Genomic DNA, 19,999 nt, shown 5'->3' with positions numbered 1-19,999 from the left:
TGATTTGAGTGTTTACATCGATTCAAATCCTCGATTATCGGCTATTACAGTTGCATGTCTGATAGTTCATACTCGTCTAGCCCTTCAATCACCTCCGTTGCCTCTCGAAGACGCCGTGTGAAATCTGTGGTGATGTCGACATTGAAGCAAAAGGGGAAGGGGAAGAAGGTTGTTGAAACCACATCGGAGGAAGTAGGGAGGACCAAGGCCACCAAAAGGTGGAATGAAATCCCCTGCAAATTGAAGCAGGCCGATCTCGACAACCTCATCGCCTCTCAGGGGTTTCCCACCCTGTTTGGCTGCATGTTGCCTAGGTCCGGGCAAACGGCGGCGGACCCGCCTGCCGGCTATATATCCCTATATAGCCACTTTTTCACCCACTGCAACCTTCGTCTCCCGATGACAAGGTTTGTGGGTGCACTGTTGAAGTTCTATGGGATTCACATATCCCAAGTCCATCCGTTTGGACTCGTGCGCGTGACTCACTTTGAGTTCATGTGCAAATCCCAGCGCGAGGAACCCACTCCTCGGCGCTTTCAATATTTTTATAAGGCCAAGATCCAAGACAATTGGATCTCTTTTATTCCTCGCAGTCAGAAGGTGAAGTGCTCCACTGTTTCATTCAAGAGCCTTCATGACTGGTCTGAGAGGTTTTTTTACATTAAGGCCGGTGTGATCCCCATCCGTATGACCATGCGCTCTATCACTTCTGCGCCTGCGAATGAGGATGTCCTCAAGAACCCAACTGGCGCATGGGTTAAAAAGCTGACCGCCGAACCATCCCCCGCGAAGAAAATTTGCGAGGAGGCGCTGGTTGGGGTCGGCATGAGCAGGCTCTGGGCCGACAGCGCGCTTGAGCCCGTTATCCAAGTCGACGGGTTGTGTAAGTGTTTTTGTTTTTTTTTTTTTTTTTTTTTTTTTTTTTTGTTGTTGCGCGAACATCGTTCTTTTGCTGATATCATTTAACTTGTCTTTGCGCAGTCACCAAGGATTACATCCTTGCCGCTTATGATGAACATGTGGAGGGCGGCTCCGTCGAACTTGGCGTTGGGGAGGTTGGTTTCCCGGATCGCTTCGATGACATGTTCATCCCAGTGGATCTGGATTTTGACTTTGACGGTGACGCGCCTGGTAAGCCTTCGCAATCCTGCTCATTCCTTTAGAATACCCAAGTTTATTAACAGTTCTGTCGCTTGTTTTTGTAGATGCGCTTGAAAACTACGAGCTAGAGCTCGCGGAAGAGGAGGAGGAGGAAGAGGAGGTGCCTCTACTAAAGCGCAAAGCTAAGGGGAAATCTGGCGCAGGGGCCAGTAAGAAACAGAAGAAAGAGGACATCCCTGTCGCTCATCCCCATGCTCAAACGAAGAGACCTAAGGAAACCACAAAGGTTTCTTTAAGTTCTCTGCCTGTGAGAGTGGGCAGACCTCCTGTCCACTTGAGGTATGGTGCCGTCGCCTCCTCCGTTCGCGCTGCTGAAGAGAGAAGCCGCGCCGCGCCTGCAACAGGTATACTTTGCTTATCTTCATCTGACTGAGTTATTATTAAACCGTTGGTTATTTGAATGATTGCAGAGCCGGCGACGGTAACAGATCAGCCGCAGGCGCCACAAGGTGCTACGGCTGCGCCGGGGACTCCATCGAAGTCCCCTGTTCTACCCTCTGAAAAGGGTAGAATGAATTTTATGGCGATGTTCGACGCGCGAACAGAGTTGCGCCAAGGTAAGTGTTGCACATTTGTCTTCTGAATTTTTCCTTTTGGACTTAGTCATAAACCATTCCTTGTTTATTTGTTCATAGGAGTTGTAGCTGGTACAACAGTTGCTGATGATACTCCTGGCGCAGCTGCCGGCGCCGCTGGTTCTGGTCCTGCTCCTGCTAGTGCTGAGTCTCCCCTTGTTGGGATAACCAAGGAGCAGGAAACGGTGTTGCGGGCCGAACTGGCGGCGTCGAGACCTCCTTCGCCTCCTCCTGCACGTAGCCCTCCCCGCGAGGCTGGTTTGGAGCCTTCCAGGTCGCAGCAGAAGAGGCCTGTTGAAGGAGACGAGGAGGACGAGGGGGTTCAAGGTGAAGACTCCTTAGGAGATCGCGCCAGCCCTGCGATGCCGCAAGTGTTCGCAGCGCAGACCTCTGGTGGGGCTGGCGCTGACTTTCCTGCTTCATCCCCGCAGGTATGTATTGATTTGTTGGTCCGCTTCGCGTATCTCCCTATAAGTATGTTTTATGACTTAGAACTTTTCTTACATTTTTGCAGGAAGGTGACCACGTTTACCGCCCGAGATGGAATATTAATGAAGAAAGTTCCTTTCAATCCATGGGCGTATGCGAGGACTTCTGGGCTCATGCCGTGCCTCCTACTGAAAGGAGGTATCAAGAGGAGCGCACTCGCGCGGACTTGCTGAACGACCATGTTTTCGCTGGGTCGGCTTTTTTCGCTGCTTCCCAAGAGCTTCGTCGTGATTATATTAAAGTACGCGACGCTCTTGTGGAAGCCCAGCGAGAGGCTAAGGTGGCCGCCTGGAACCTGTCTGATGCTCGCGCGCGAGCTGAGAAACTCCAGGCGGAGCTCAGTGAAAACCGAGCAAGTGCCAACACCGCATACATCAAGCGCGGGCATGAGCTCCAGGCTGCGCGGGAGAAGCAGCAGTTGGCGGAGGCCGAAGTTGCCAAGTACGCGCGCAGAGTGCGTGTCTTGGAACAGCAGGCCGAGGCGCGTGACCAAGCTATCATCAAGAGTATTACTGAGAAATCATCGTTGGAGAGCGAGGTTGCGCGCCTGAAAAGGGATTTGGCGGCCGCGCAGGCCGATAGAGATGAGGCCTTGGCCACGGCGGCGTCCAGCCAGGAAGCACTTGGTGCTGCGCAGGCGGAGAAAGAGAAAATTTTGGCGGCAGCAGCGTCTGACAAGGAGGAACTAAAAAAGGCTAAGGAAACTGTTGAGTTATTAAACTCTCAGGTTCCTGCCCTCGAGACGTCTGTTGCTGGCCTCGCGCAGGATCGCCAATGGCTGGTGTCACAGGGCATGGCTCGCTGCGCTTTGGCGATGAAATATTCCGCCGAGTTTCAAGCCCTTGTGATGGACTGCAATGCCGCCGCGCGTTTGGTGGGCCGAGCTGAAGGGTTTACGGATGGGTATGAATATGGCATGTTGAGGAAGAACCCATCCGAGTACCCTTACAAGTTCGACGCGGCCTGCGCGGACATGGCCGCGGTGGGGGAAAAGTATATGAATACTCCCATCCCCATCCTTATGCAGGTACCTTGATCTTAATGAGTTTTACTTTACTAACATTTCTAAGTGTTTGTACTCATTACTTTTCTAATGATTTACAGATAGCTGCGCTTGCTGACCAGCCCGACCTCGGCGCACTAAAGAAGTTGCTTGATGATTGCGAGAGGGCTGGTGGCGATGATGGTGGCGCGGGGGATGTTGCCCCTGCCAGCGGCTCTGGCGCGGCGAAAGAATCTGCTCGTGACACCGTTGTGATCGAAGACTCCAATGAGGAGGAAGAACTTGACTATGGTCAGTTCGGAGATGAAGAGCAGACCGCGCCAGATGCTGCGCGAGATGATGAGGATGATGAAGCGGCTGACGTCGACGTGGAGACTTGAGAAGCCCTTCATCAAATTTTGTATATTTATCTTTTATACTTGTAGTTTGTAACTCATCATACTTGTAAATTTCGATCCAATGAAATGAAACTTGTTATCTCCTTTTCGTATCTTGCGCATTTCCATTCATCTCTTCATGTTTGGTTGTATAGATATAAGATATGCTTGAACGTTAAAATAAGAACAAGGTTGTAAGGAAATTATTCACTTAACCTCTGTTCTATTTTGTTTGTGGCTCTCGCAGTATCTTGCTCATGCTGACATGCACGCTAATTTTTCGTTATTTCTTTTTCGCGCGTTGGTGTCACGCGGTATGGAAGTATGAGTTTAGCCATTACATGTCAGCTTGTGTTACTCAGATATCCACTATGGTTCCGCGCGCGGCGTCGACCTGAGACCTTAACATGATATGGCATGTACTTTGCCTTAGTTTTGTTTAAGGATTTTTATGATCAGGCTGTGCGGGGTGTAAGATGGATGTATGTGAGTGTTTTGAGCTAAGGCTCTTTGTTTTGGGCTAAGGCCCTGACGATTTTAGAGTTAAGACTCATTAACGTGTTTGAGCTAAGGCTCGTAATTTTGGGCTAAGGCCCTGACGTTTTAGAGTTAAGACTCTTTAACGCGTTTGAGCTAAGGCTCGCGCATGTATGTTTTACTTCGCTTTATTTTGTTTTGAAGTCAATATAATGTTGTCATATTGTTCCAATTTAATAAAGGAAGTGTGAAACATGTATGCAAAGGTAATAGAACCAATATTGAAAGATAGCGCGAATCAGCATTCATGATGGCTTAAAAGCCTTGATTACAAATTTGAACTTTTTACATGAAGCATTTTCTAAGTTGTGCCGCGTTCCACGCGCGCGGTATCTTTTTTCCGCTCAAATCTTTTAAAGCGTACGCGCCTTTCCCCAGATCTTCTGAAATTTGATAAGGTCCCTCCCAATTGGGGGACATTTTTCCTGGGGGTATTGCGCGACTAGCTTCATTGTTTCGAAGGACAAAATCATTTTTCTTGAAGTGGCACTCTTTAACGCGCTGATTATAATACTTTTCCAGCTTTTTCTTGTATCTGGCCTCAGTAATGATAGCCGCTTCTCTGCGCCCTTCAAGCAAGTTAAGGTCCAATCTTCTTTCGCGGTCGTTATCAGTTTTGCTCATCATGAGTACCCTATGGGATGGGCATCCAATTTCCGCTGGGATCATAGCCTCTGTCCCATAGGTTAGGCTGAACGGGGATTCGCCATTGCTAGTTTTGCTTAATGTCCTGTGCGCCCACAAGACATTAGGTAACTCTTCGAGCCAAGAATGGGATTCTCCCTCCAATCTTTTCTTCAGCCCATTTAGCAAACTTTGATTCGCGCGCTCCACTTGGCCATTCCCCTGAGGGTGGTAGACGGACGTGAAGATTTGGTTGATGTGCAATTCTTTGAGCCAGCTTGACATCTTCCTGTCAGTGAATTGTTTGCCATTGTCGCTCACAATTTCCATAGGAAGGCCAAAACGGCAAATGATGTGGCTCCAGATAAATTGCTTCATCGCCTCCGCTGTGATTTTTGCTAGTGGCTTGGCTTCAACCCATTTTGTGAAATAGTCTATCGCCACTACCAAAAATTTCACTCGCCCTTGCGCTTGCGGCAGGGGCCCCACAATATCAATGGCCCATTTGTGGAAAGGCCATGCGGAGGTGACTGGAATCAAGTTGTTCTTTGGACGCATGGTGTTTGGCGCGTGGCTCTGACATGCCTTGCATTTTTGGATTTCTTTTAGCGCATCCAAGTACATGCCTGGCCAATAGTAGCCTGAGCTCATCGCCTTGGCAACCACCATGCGCGGACCAGCGTGAATTCCACAGATTCCTTCATGAATCTCCCTAATCACATAGCTTGCTTCTTCCGCATCCAGGCATTTCATGAGCGGTCCAAGATAAGAGCGCCGATACACTGTACCATCAAGTAGTTCATAGTTCTGCGCCTTGTGTCTTATCTTTCTCGCCTGTGCGCGATCATCCGGTAACTTCCCCTCTTTCAGGAATTCCATTATTGGAGTTATCCAGGATGAAGGAGTTGTATGAATTACCAGGACCGATTGCGTTTGCACTGACGGGCTGCTCATTATTTCCACCCTGACATCTTTGCCAAAGTGATCAAAATTAGTTGATGCCATTTTACTCAACGCGTCTGCGGACTTGTTTTCGCTTCGCGAGATGTGTATGATTCTGAAGAAGTCAAACTGCTCAACGAGCCTTTTTGCCTGCTCTAGATACAGAGGCATTGTGTTCTCCTTGGCGTCATATAGGCCGTTGACCTGAGCAGCTACCAAGTAAGAATCAACATGCGCCTCTAGTCTTTTAACCCCAAACTTGCGCGCGATGCGCAGACCAGCCAGCAGGGCTTCATACTCAGCCTCATTGTTGGTACTCTTGAAGTCCAACCTGATAGCATAAGTATATTCATGATTATCAGGGTCCACCAGTTTGAGACCTGCGCCAGACCCTTCGCTGTTGGAGGCTCCATCAGTGAATAGCCTCCAAACATCTTCTTCATCATTTGCTCGCGGAGGGTCTACCTCGCGCTGAGCTTCTTCAATCTTTCCCTCTGGGATTTCCGTAATGAAATCCGCCAAAACTTGACCCTTTATTGCTGGACGGGGCTTATAAGTGATCGTGTGCTCACCTAATTCCAGCGCCCACTTTGTCAGCCTTCCGGATAGCGCGGGACGTCGCAAGACTTGCTGAATGTTGTAACCAGTCAGTACTTCAATAGGATGACCATTGAAGTATCTATGGAGCTTGCGCGACGCGTGTGTTAGCGACAAAACTAACTTTTCCATGATGGAATAGCGCGTCTCAGGGTCTGTGAGCACCCGACTCACATAGTATATCGGCGTTTGTATCCCCTTGCGATCCACCAATAATACTGCACCGATCGCGCGGTCTCCAGCTGACAGGTACAATGTAAGGGTCTCGCCAGGAAGTGGAGCTGTGAGCGCTGGCAATTTAATGAGACATTCTTTTATCTCAGTGAAAGCTTGCTCAGCCTCAGGCGTCCACTTGAATTGGCTCTTCTTCAAACAGTTCCTCAAGGTGTTAACGAATGGAGTAGATTTGCTGGCGTGGTTAGCCAGGAACCTGTTGATTGACACCAATCTACCATTCAGCTTCTGAACCTCTTTCATGGTGGCTGGTGAAGGCATGTCAAGGATGGCTTCCACCTTCTCAGGATTCACCTTGAAACCATCCTTAGTGACCATTACACCAAGAAATTTCCCCTCTTCCGCGCCGAAAGTACATTTGCTCGGGTTGAGCTTCATGTTAACTTCCGTTAGGCGCTGAAGAGTTTCCTCGATGTCGTTGAGCATTTGTCTCTCCTCCCTGCTCTTGATCACCAAATCATCAACGTAGACTTCTAGATTCCTTCCGATTTGTTCATTGAAAACAGAATCCATAAGTCTCTGATAGGTGGCGCCCGCATTCTTTAAACCAAAGGGCATTTTTGTGTAACAAAAAACACCCTTGTCGGTTCTGAAGGCCGTCTTGTCTTCATCCTGTGGTGCCATTTGAATCTGGTGATAGCCTTTGTAGGCATCCAAGAAACATTTGAGTTTGAATGGCGCCACGGAGTCCACCTTTGCGTCGATGTTTGGTAGTGGGTAACAGTCTTTCGGACATGCTTTGTTGAGGTCCTTGAAGTCAATACACATCCTCCATGACCCGTTGCTTTTCTTTACCATCACAGGATTGGCTACCCACGTCTGGTATCGGATCGGGCGGATAATGTTTGCGCGCAACAGGTCCTCAACTTGGTCATTCATGGCCTTCGCCTTTTCATCCCCCATGATTCTCTTCTTCTGAGCAATTGGCTCCACCGACTTGAACGTGTTAAGAGAGTGTTGCGCCAAGTCTCGCGGGACCCCAGTCATATCGGAGTGTTGCCACGCGAAGACCGACATGTATTTTGTGAGCAACCTTTTCACTCTCAATCTCGTGTCGTCTAAAATGGTAGCGCCAATTGTGACCGTTTGGTCGGGGAATTTTGGGTTTAAAATCCACTTCTCTGGCGCATTGTCCGCCGTTGGAAGTTTCATTCTCCCTTCCCGCGGCGTGGTTGTCACTGCGCACAAATGATCGCGGTAAACAAATGCTACGCCTGTTGGTGTAGGGATCCCCAATGCGCCGTGCGCTGGCGATGGTACAGCATTAAATTGGGCAATTGTTCCCCTACCCAGGATCATATTGTGGCATGACGTGGTGGGCAAGACCAAGAAGTTAACAACTTCGGCTCGCTTGTGCTCATCATCCCCCATAGTTAGTTCAAATTGAATCTGGCCTAGGGGATGTATGATTTCATTTGAGACACCACAGATTGGTGCGTTCACAATTTCGAGCCGAGCTTGGTCTGCCGGGTCTAACTTTCTGAAACACTGCTCATACATAATGTCAGATTCGCTTCCAGTGTCCACCAGGACCTTTGACACTTCGTAATGAGCAATGTGTGTGGTAATAACGAGAGGACTGCTTATTGAAGGGCCTCCCCTGATTCTTGGGAAGATGACTTGCTGCTCGCGCCAATCTCCGTGAATTTGCGCGCTTCTCTTTCTTGACGTCTGCCCTTGTCGTCCCCCCTCAGCCACACAGATTCTTTTGTACTTCTTGCTGGCAGAGGCTCCCTCCGGTTGCTCATCTTCTATTCTTTGGTTTTTCACCAAGTGAGCCAGCCTGCCAGACTTTACATCCTTCTCGATCGCATCCTTTAAATGATGGCATGCGTCGGTGTTGTGGCCCGGGGACCTGTGAAATTCACAATATTTACCACTGTTTTGCGGCCCCTTGTAGTGTAGTTGCTTGGGAGGCTTGAATTGGACATTCTCAGTACTTAACACCTGTGAAGGTGTTTTAGTGAGGGGAGTCCATATTCTTGGCAGAGGTCTGCTAGGATCTCTGCCGCCCTCCCTCTTGTCACCCTCCCCGTGTTTACGAGCATCCTTTTGGGGCTGGGGTGAGCTTGGTTGCGCTTGTTTTTCCGCGGAAGAAAAACTTGTTGGCTGCAACCTGGACCATACAGAGTTCTGTTTGGCCCTCTTCTCTTTGCTGCGCGGTGATTCAGCCTGATGCGCTCTTTCTCTTGCCCTATCTTGGGCAATCTGTTTCTCATTTCTCGCGAAAACTCGCGATGCCTCCATTAACTTGGCCCACGTGGTGGGCATACCATCTTTGCTTACGAGAGCTCGTCGTAACTGATCACTGCGCGCGCCTTGTATAAAGGCCACGCGCAGGAGCTGCTCAGTTATGCCCCCGATTGCCAGGGACTCCTGATTGAAACGAGTGATGTAATCTTCAATCGTTTCATCATTCCTGCGGATGCAGTGCATGATGTCATCAGGATCGCGCGTGTGCCTGCGCTGCTGTACGAAGTGGGCCTGGAACTTTTCTAATAGTTCCTCGAACCCATCAATTTGCCCTGTCGGCAAGCTCTCGAACCATACTCGCGCTGCGCCCGTGAGGCAGCGGGCAAACATATGACACCATGTTGGCATCGTCCAGCTCTCTAGGTTTCCCGTGTTATAGAAACCTTGCAAAAAGTCATCTGGATCTGTCGTGCCATCATATTTCCCCAGACCACTTGGCATCTTGGTCTTATGCTGGATGGGAGCCTGCGCGATGCGCGCAGTAAACTTTGAGTGTTTTACCAGGATGGCTGGTCTGTAGGGTGTGGTTACGTCCACTTGCCCTCTGACCGGTGGGCTGTATGGCATGTGCAGATCCGGATCTGCTCTGGCTCCTGGCGCCATGTTCACAGGCGCGCGGAGCTGCGAGCCTCCTGCATGAGTATCCCTTGTCTTTCTCATGCTATGCACCTCTTCATCACTGAACTCTGTGTGTGCAGTGTGAACAGAATGCTCTTCTTCCGGCGCGCGCGGCCTTTTTGTGGGCTGCTTCTCCATCGCTTGCCTTTGTGTTTGGTCGGCTAGCTTCTTCTGTTTGATCATTTCAGTGTACTTTTCCATCAGACGCCGTTGCTCATTTATGAGCCATTCATTCGGATCGTCTGCTTCATCTTCTGGACCCATTGGTCCCTTCAGCTTCGCGCCGGCCATATTTTGTAACGTGCGATCGTCTGGAGGAGTTTCAGTCTGGCCGTGAGGGGTTGTGACGAAGGGACGGTTGCTGGTGGTACGCGTAGAATCACGCGGAACCCTCAGAACCTGCTGTCCGTCGTTAACACCCTCACGTTCAATATCCTCCAGAGCTTGATCAACGTTACGAACTCCAGAAACCATGGTGATTGAATTTTTTAGATCTGGATGAGATCTGATTGCCGTTTGTAACAGTGGATGGCGCCAATGAAGAAACGTGGATCTACTCACTGGTAGCAGATCTACTTTCCTCGGGTGTGATTAAACTATTTCACCGATGGTTCTTCTGGATCCGAGTTCTTCCACCTACAAAATGAACAGCGCCGTTACTTACCCCTCAGAAAGGGACAGAGGGGTCCTCTTTGGGGTAACCCTCCGGCGTGAGAATCAGTATCTTTTGGAGAAGATAATAATGTTGTATGTAAGTGAATCTCAAGAGTATTGCTGAATCGCTGAATACTCTTGATTTGTGTGACTGTGTGTTTTCTCTGTAACTGACTGTGAGTGAATATAATTCAATATGATTGAATGTGATATCACTGCTTGTAACTGTCAATGATTGAGTGTGAATGAATGTGTCATCAAAGTGGAGTTGATGCTGTATTTATAGTGCTAGGGTTTCCACTGGTTGGGCTCAGCCTCGTTGGCCTCCTCCAACCGCACTGCGCCATGTGTCCTCTGGGACACCTGGCGCTTTCTCGTTGGTTGTAATCACGTGGTAGCACATGTGTCATGCTGAGTTGTCGACCTTTCATTTGGCCGTTGTCAACATCAGCATATTCTTACTCCTTAAAAAGATGCCTTCTGGAAGATTGTCTGACGTGCACAATCAAGGTTGCCCTAATCCTGATTTAGATAAGGACGAGGTTGATTATGTGCACGTGTGATATGCGCCCATCCTGAGGATGCGCGAAGTCTTCTTTTTATTCTCACGCGCAGATATTTCATGCGCAAGTGTGATATGGACGAGCGTGTGATATGCGCCGCGCGATGGTGCGCCGGGCGCATATGCGACGCGCGAGCATATGTGATGTGCAAGAGCATGTGATATGCGCCGCGCGTTGATGCGCTGCGCGCATATGTGATGCGCGAGCATATGATGCCTGAGCATGTTTTGCATGCGCCGTGCGCCTAGGTTTTGGCTTTGTGCCTTGATGTCTTTATCTTGTGGGTTGACCCGCCTTGATTGGTGTTGAGGCGGGTATATACCTCTTCATATATTAATATGATATTGAAAAGATCAAATATTGTAACGCGTTAACCTTTCTAATTTTTAGATTTAAAACAAAGTCCAATAAACTATATATGTAGACCAAGTGATTATGTATGATGACATTATTTCTTTATACTTGTACAACAAATAAACAAAATGTGTTACCAAGCTTTCACCATGGTTCATGACTTACATTAATGTTCTTAATATGCACCAAATTGTGATACGAAATAGAAAATATAAGAGGGTTCTTTTGTAATTGTTGAAAGTAGGAAGGGTCGTTGTGTCAATGTGGTAACAGTGAGGGTATGTGTTGTAAATAGTTGACGAGTCTGTTACGTTCGTTGTATACTTAACTCTGTTGTAATTGGGGATCATCTATGAAATTGATACCTAATTCTGTTTGTTTCTCTCTCTCACTCTCTCTCTTTCTACACTGCTCGTAACATTGGTATCAAAGCAGTTGATTCCTCGGCTCGCGATTCCGATTTTCGATTCTATCTCTGAATTCTGATCACCGGAGTTCAATTCTTTCCACCGGAATTCCAATTCGTACCAGTATTCATTCAATTCACGATGACGACAACAAGAAGTCAAGCAGAAGTCGATAAAACCCTTAGAGATCATCACACATCGTTGTTGAAGTTTGACGCGTTCGTTGAGAAGGCTGAGCAGTCATTCATCGACATTCGTCAAATTCTTGACAAATTGGTAAATAACAACAACAATTCAACAAGCAATCCAGATGCAGATCAGACGGCGAATCAAAATTTCAATAACTCAAGAACAGAAAGACTGTTTCGATTAGGCAAAATCGAATTCCCCAAATTCAACGGTACAGAGGAAGTGGAGGACTGGATCTGTAAATGCGAACATTTCTTTGATGTCGATGAGACTCCTGAAAATTACAAGGTACGTTATGCTGTTATCAATTTGGAGGGTAAAGCAATGAAGTGGCATAATAATTTCATCAAAAACAGACAAATTGCTACCGTGTCTTGGTCTGAGTACTTAAGAACCATTACTCATCATTTTTCATCTACTCTTTTCAATGATGCTATGGGTATTCTCATTTCCACCGTCCAAACCGGATTATTAGAAGATTTTTGTGACCAATTTGATGAAAACTTGCTTAGGGTTACAATAGCTGAAGAATATGCTGTTAGTATTTTTCTTGAAGGATTAAAACCTGAAATAGGAGGTCCTATAGGCATGTTTGATCCATAAACCATGAAAGAAGCATACTTGCTTGCCAAGAAGCAGAATGCAACCAATTTAAAAGTCTCATATCAGCCTAAAACCTATGCCAAACCTTTTAATAATTCCAGTTCTACCCTTAACCCTACACCATTGTCTACTGTCAAACCACCAATTCACACCTCCCATTTACCCTTGCTTCCTACTCCACCTACTAGCCAAAAATTAACAACCAGAAGATTATCTAGTAAAGAAATGGAAAATAAGAGATCCAAAGGGGAGTGTTTTTGGTGTAATGAAAAATACACTCCAACACACAATTGTAGGAATAAACAATTGTTTGTATTAGAAGTAATAGGAAATGACGAAGAGATCATTCAAACACATGAACCTGTTACACCTTGTGAACTCATCAATATAGAGCCTCAAATCTCTATTCATGCTCTATCAGGAATTCATTCCTATTCCACCATGAGGGTTATGGCTATTGTAGGAACACGACAAATCCATGTATTAATCGACTCTGGATCAACACACAATTTTATCAATGAAAATTTAGCCAAAAAACTGAACTGTCCTCTAAAAGAGATTAAGAGTATGACGGTAGGGGTAGCCAATGGAAATCAGTTAGACTGTGTTAAGATTTGTCCGGATTTTCAATGGGCTATGCAAGGTATGTGGTTCAGAGCTGATGTATTTGTTATTCCACTTGAAAACTATGACATGGTTTTGGGTGTGCAATGGTTACTCAATCTTGACAATATTGTGTGGAATTTCAAAAATCTCACCATGCAATTCAAGATTGATGGTATAGATCATCAGCTTAAGGGTTGTGATAATAATAATGTCTCTTTATGTTCCAACATAAAGATGCATGAATTGCTACATAAAGGAGATGTTTCTAAGGCTCAATTACTGAGTATTAAACTGCACACTTCTGAAGGGCAAAACAGTCAGTTCCAGCACTCTGCTGCTATAACAAATGCTATAGTAGAACCTAAGTTGGATTCACTCTTACAAGAATATGAAGATATCTTCAAAACTCCATCTGGTTTACCACCCCATATGGATTGTGACCATAAAATACCATTGCAAGATGAAGGTACGGTTATTAATCAAAAAGGTCATAGGTATCAGGCAATGCAAAAAGATATCATTGAACAATCTGTTCAAGAAATGCTTGATACAGGGGTGATCAGAAATAGCTCTAGTCCTTTTGCTGCTCCAGTGGTCTTGGTTAAGAAAAAAGACAATACTTGGAGACTATGCATTGATTATCGAAAGCTTAACAATGCAACTATAAAAAATAGATTCCCTATTCCTTTGATAGAGGAACTATTTGATGAATTAGGGGGAGCGAAAGTGTTTTCTAAGTTGGATCTTAGATCCGGGTACCATCAAATAAGAATGAATGAGGCTGATATCCATAAAACCGCTTTCAGAACTCGTCAGGGACACTATGAGTTTCTGGTGATGCCATTTGGCCTCACAAACGCTCCTGCTACATTTCAGTGATTGATGAACACAACATTTCATCAATTATTGAGGAAGAGTGTACTAGTGTTTTTTGATGATATTTTGGTCTATAGCAGCTCTTTGGATCAGCATTTGGTACATTTAGAGGAGGTGTTCCAACTGTTTCGGTTGCATAAGTTGTATGCTAAACAATCTAAGTGCAGTTTTGGTGGCACTAATGTTGAGTATTTAGGCCACATAATTTCCAATTGTGGTGTTTCAACTGATCCTAAAAAGATAGAAGCAATTCAAGCTTGGCCTATACCTTCATCCATTAAACAATTGAGGGGTTTTTTTTGGGAATTACAGGGTATTACAGAAGATTTATCAAATCTTTTGGCATATTGGCAAAACCCTTAACTGATCTGCTTAAGAAAGATTCTTTTAAATGGTCGAATGAAACCACTATGTCGTTTAACCAACTTAAACAAGCTCTCATATCTCCACCTGTGTTGCCTTTACCAGATTTCACCCTACCCTTTGTGTTAGAAACAGATGCCTCAGCGAAAGGTATAGGTGCAGTTCTTATGTAGCATCAGCATCCTATAGCCTTTATCAGTAAAGCGCTCTCACCAAAACAACTAACTTGGTCAGTTTACGAAAAAGAATTGATGGCCATCCTATTTGCAGTCAAGCAGTGGCATCATTACTTATCCATGGGTCATTTTATCATAAAAATTGATCAAAAAAGTTTGAAGTTTTTACTTAATCAGAGGGTCACTACACCTCTGCAACATGTTTGGCTGTCTAAAATGTTGGGGTATGATTACGAAATTTCATACAAAAAAGGTTGTGAAAATTTGGCTGCTGATGCCTTGTCAAGAGTACAGGGGTCCACTCTTCTAGCTATCTCCTTGTCTACATTGGATGAATCCCTATTTGATAGAATTAAAGCTACATGGTCCAATGATGAGAAGCTCAAGAATATTATTGCAAGGTTAAAAGAAGGGCAGTTAGTTAGAAATTTTAAATGGACCGGTCATACCTTAATCAAAGGTAACAGTTTAATGGTGGGCAAAGATGATCGGCTGCAAAATGACATAATTACCCTTTGTCATTCAACACCAATGGCTGGTCACTCAGGTGTCCATTCAACCTTGCAGAGAATTAAAGACTTTGTTACATGGAAAGGGGTCTCTAAACATGTCAGACAATTTATCAAAGAATGTGAAGTCTGCCAAAGATCTAAATCTGAACATGTGGCTAGTCCCGGTTTGTTGCAACCTCTTGACACTCCAAAATTCATCTTTTCAGACATATCAATGGATTTCATTGGTGGATTGCCAAAATCTCAAGGTAAAGACACTATTTTTGTAGTGGTGGATAGACTTACCAAGTATGCTCACTTCATTCCATTAAGCCATCCATATTCAACCACAATTGTAGCTCAAGTTTTTTTAGACTATGTGTTTAAGTTGCATGGGTGGCCCGACACTATAGTCTCGGATAGAGATCCAATTTTTCTGAGCAACTTCTGGAAGGAATTCACACTGTTACATGGAGTCACCTTAGCTTTATCCACTGCCTACCATCCACAGACAGACAGACAAACTGAAATTGTAAACAGATGTTTAGAATCGTACTTGAGGTGTATGGTTATGGGTAAAGAGAAGGATTGGTGTAAATGGTTATCCCTTGCGGAATGGTGGTACAACACTAGCCATCATTCAAGCATCAATATGACACCTTTTCAGGCTTTATATGGGTATGCACCACCCTTATTCATACCTTATATTCCTAAAGATGCTAGAGTGGCAGCAGTCGATGAGTTATGCTGTGATAGGGAAGAAATGATTTCTATTCTTAAACAGTCTTTACTTCGGGCTAAGAATAGAATGAAACAATTGGCAGATCGACATCGTTCTGAACGAGTGTTTTACATTGGTGATTGGGTATTTGTTAAGATCCATCCCTATTGTCAATCTACTATGAGATATAATAAATTTTCAAAATTGTCTCCTAAGTACTATGGCCCATTTTTGGTGCTTGAAAGAATGGGTCCAGTGGCTTACAAATTGGATCTTCCAAATGATGTTCAAGTTCATCACACATTTCATGTCTCACTGTTAAAAAGAGCAAACGGGCCACCTCAACAGGTTATTCCCATTCCTGTTGAACCAAGATTTAAGTTTCAATCTGCTGCAATTCTAGAACAACTAGTGTACAAAAAAGGTCATCGGGCTTCAATGCAAGTTTTGGTTCATTGGCATTCGCTTCCAGTTTCAGAGGCTACTTGGGAAGATGTTGCAGAATTCAAGTTACGTTTTTCCGAATTTAAGTCTTGAGGTCAAGACTTTAATTGGGCGGGGTGTAATGATACGAAATAGAAAATATAAGAGGGTTCTTTTGTAATTGTTGAAAGTAGGAAGGGTCGTTGTGTCAATGTAGTAACAGTGAGGGTCTGTGTTGTAAATAGTTGACGAGTCTGTTACGTTCGTTATATACCTAACTCTGTTGTAATTGGGGATCATCTATGAAATTGATACCTAATTCTGTTTGTTTCTCTCTCTCACTCTCTCTCTCTCTCTCTACACTGCTCGTAACAAATTGGCTTGACTATTTCTTGCCAGACAATTGTATTTATATATATTTCGCATCCAAGTAGCATTTTCAGGATTGTTAAATAACTTTGAAGAAAGATTTAGTCTAACGGCTTTATGTTTTTATATTTTGATTCTCTTTTATCCATGATATATAAAATAAAATCATTATCCAATTGTCATAGCTTTTTAACATATTATTATTTCTAAAATTACATTAACATGTCCCTAATTCCTAGGTAGCATTAAATGTTAAATATGCATTGTATTCTTTATCTTTATCCACCTAGTTTCGTTAAAAAACAATTTATTCTTTATCTTTATCCATATCTTATCTCTATCCATATGTTTTAATCGAAAATAGCTTTAACCTTTTAACGTTATTTATCTCTTAAAAAACCTCTTAACATCTCATTCTTATATTTATCTTCATTAATTAAATAATACACTTTTAATTAGTTTTTACAGTTATTTTTTTTATTTCCACTCACAAAAAGAGTTATAGATAAACAATAAGTTAGTAAATATAACGAATCACTATCCAACCCATACATAAACCACAAACTCGTGTTCATGAACTAAATTATTACAATAATAATTTCACAAATAATAATTTTATATATGATTTAGAAATATAATAAAAAAAGAAAATTAAGAAATAAGGTGAAAAGAGGGGTTAGGTGTGAGATTTGACCCACCCATTCAAACACCCACACCCACACCCACACCCACACCCACACCCACACCCACACATATAAAACCCCACATGTTTCACTACTTCTTCTCAGCTTGCAAACAACAAGCCTTCATACCTTATTATTATTATCTTTCTTTTTCTTTCCTTTTTTAACTTTTAGTCCTCCATCTTCCCTCCCATTTCCAAAATGCACTGTATCACTCCATCAAACCTCACCTTCAAATCCATACCGTTAACGCCGTCACACACCGTTAACTCCCACCGGCTCAATCACATTAAATGTGTCGCAAGCCCATTCGACGCCGCTAACGCCACCAACCTCTCATCCAACAACTTCGTTAACGGGATAGGTAAGAGCCGAGCCGACTGGCAAAGCTCATGCGCTATATTAGCCAGCAAAGTCGAGTCACAACAACAGAACACAGATAAGCCAAGCGAAGCCGATAAGTTAACCGTCGTTAACGGCGTTAACGGACACAGCACTCTAGATCTAGTTCCAATTGACAAATTGCCAAAACCGTTAACGATTGCTGACCTGTCACCAGCACCGGCTCACGGCTCGACTTTACGAGTCGCGTACCAAGGCGTTCCCGGCGCGTACAGTGAAGCCGCCGCCGGGAAAGCTTATCCGAACTGTGATGCTATTCCGTGTGACCAATTCGAAGTCGCGTTTCAAGCCGTTGAGCTTTGGATTGCTGACCGTGCGGTTCTACCGGTGGAAAACTCGTTAGGTGGAAGCATTCACCGTAACTACGATTTGTTATTACGTCACCGGCTTCATATAGTCGGTGAAGTACAACTTCCAGTTCATCACTGCTTATTATCGCTACCAGGTGTTCGTAAAGAATACATTAATCGAGTGATTAGTCATCCGCAAGCGTTAGCTCAGTGCGAGCTAACGCTTACGAAATTAGGTTTAAATGTCACACGTGAAGCAGTTGACGATACCGCGGGCGCTGCGGAGTTTGTTGCAGCGAATAATCTCCGCGACACTGCAGCAATAGCGTCTGCACGTGCTGCTGAGTTGTACGGACTTAATATTTTGGCGGATGGGATTCAGGATGATTCGAATAATGTGACGCGGTTTGTAATGCTTGCGCGTGAACCGATTATACCAAGGACTGATATTCCGTTTAAGACGAGTATTGTGTTCGCGCATGATAAAGGGACTTCGGTTTTGTTTAAAGTGTTGTCCGCGTTTGCGTTTCGGAACATTAGTTTGACGAAAATTGAGAGCCGGCCGCATCGAAACAGGCCGATTCGAGTCGTTGGGGATGAGAATTTGGGGACGGCTAAGCATTTTGAGTATTTGTTTTATGTTGATTTTGAAGCTTCAATGGGTGATGTTAGGGCGCAAAATGCATTGGCCGAGGTGCAAGAGTTTACTTCTTTCTTGAGGGTGTTGGGTAGTTATCCCATGGATATGACTCCTTGGTCACCATCTACATGATCTTGTTAAGTTATTATTATTATTTTTTAGTTTGGAATTGGTTTTGAAGAAAAAGGAATGTAATGTTTGGGTAAATAACTTAATATGATTTTCATGTGAGAGTTTAATTAATATCCAATATTCATAATTTCATATTGATATTGATGCAGTTGATGTACACAAGTTTGTATTTTTTTTTTCTTTCTTTTATGGCGCTTTCATATACCAATAATTCATATAATCAATTTATATGTTATATCTCCAAATAAATCAGGATTGTTATCATATTTTGAGATACATAACCAACCAATCTCTTTAACACTATCTTCCCGAGTTTCATTTAAAGAAGGAAAGATAAAGAAAATAAGGGATTGAAAAAAAAAATTGTTGTGTTCCCGAGTTTCATTTAAGGAAGGAAAACAAAAGGGGTGTTCTCGAGTTTTATTAAAGGAAATAAAAAAGGAGGGGAGAGAAAATTAAGAGTAAAATAAGAGAATTTATATCTTTCCAAATTGAAAATATTTGAAAGGAAAAAAATTGATGAGAAAGAGAAGATGCCAAAATAAAAGAGTAAATGAGAAAACTTTTTTTTTCTTTATCTTTCTTTTTATAAATGAACTCGGGAACACATTGTAAGAGATGGTCTAGATTTAATCCAACCATAAAGATTCAGAACAATCTCAATTATTTCCTCCGAATGAATGTGTCTTTGGATGATGATTCTCATGTGTAACACCCCGACCAAAGGCGGATTATACATCGGGGCGCCACATATTGTTTCATTACTCGTGACACTATTGGGTGTCAATATTTAATAAATACATTCATTCGCGCACGCGCAAAGTAAACACAAGATAACATAAAGCAACATAATTCAATATATTATAAGGCAAAATATTCGAACAACAATAACTTGTCTTGATACATTTTAATCTAGGTCCAAAAGTAAAAACGTCCTACGTGTCCACAAGCTCCAAATGTAGCTACAGCAAACCTGAACATGTGTTAAAATAAACGTCAAACACTTGCGTGTTGGTGAGAAATCAAGTTTAATACAATACATAGATAACAATAAATCTGCGCGCAACATGTGTATGTCTGGTTTTCAACAAGGGTGTAATCTGATCGGGACCAACTCTAAGATTCATAGACTGCCAGTGCTCACAATTGAGCTCACAAACAAGAAAGATTGTGCAAGTGTAAACAAAAGAAAAAATCATAAACGATAGTTCTCCCGTGTTCATCTAATGGTACCATGAGAACTGCGGAATAGACCGACAAGACGGTTAATGATCCACACATACAAATAAACAGCCAAGTCTACGTCCTCAACACATGGGATACTGCGCGACTAAAGTTCATAAACAGTTTAAGACTCTAAGTTTGTATGAACACATGAACATCCCAAAACATTAAAAGCAAAAAGGGATTAGGTACGAGATTACTCACGTGATAAACGATGCGGTGTAAGATAAAGCAAGAACCAACTTTAAACAAGCACAAGTTATCCTATAAATAAGATTATTGTTTTAATGATTTGTTTTAAGTCTTGATTATAAGTTAGCATAATTAATAAATAAATTATTATATATAATATATATTACCGGAAAAGCAGGGCAGAACAGGGAGGAAGACGGAGGCAAAGAGAGAGGAGACGGCAGAGGAAGA

General features: G+C 43.8%; 1 pseudogene; it reads left to right on the top strand.

Moving 5' to 3' along the window:
* The first annotated feature begins 17,004 nt into the window (after window positions 1-17,004).
* On the top strand, window positions 17,005-18,589 carry LOC143633169 (arogenate dehydratase 3 pseudogene; annotated as a pseudogene).
* The last annotated feature ends 1,410 nt before the right edge of the window (window positions 18,590-19,999 follow it).

The sequence above is a fragment of the Bidens hawaiensis genome, unplaced genomic scaffold (assembly GCF_021521415.1).
Source record: "Bidens hawaiensis isolate Kalapana, Puna unplaced genomic scaffold, B.hawaiensis_p1.1 tig00006617_1, whole genome shotgun sequence".
NCBI classification, from domain to species: Eukaryota; Viridiplantae; Streptophyta; class Magnoliopsida; order Asterales; family Asteraceae; genus Bidens; species Bidens hawaiensis.
This window is presented reverse-complemented; position numbering and strand designations above follow the sequence as displayed.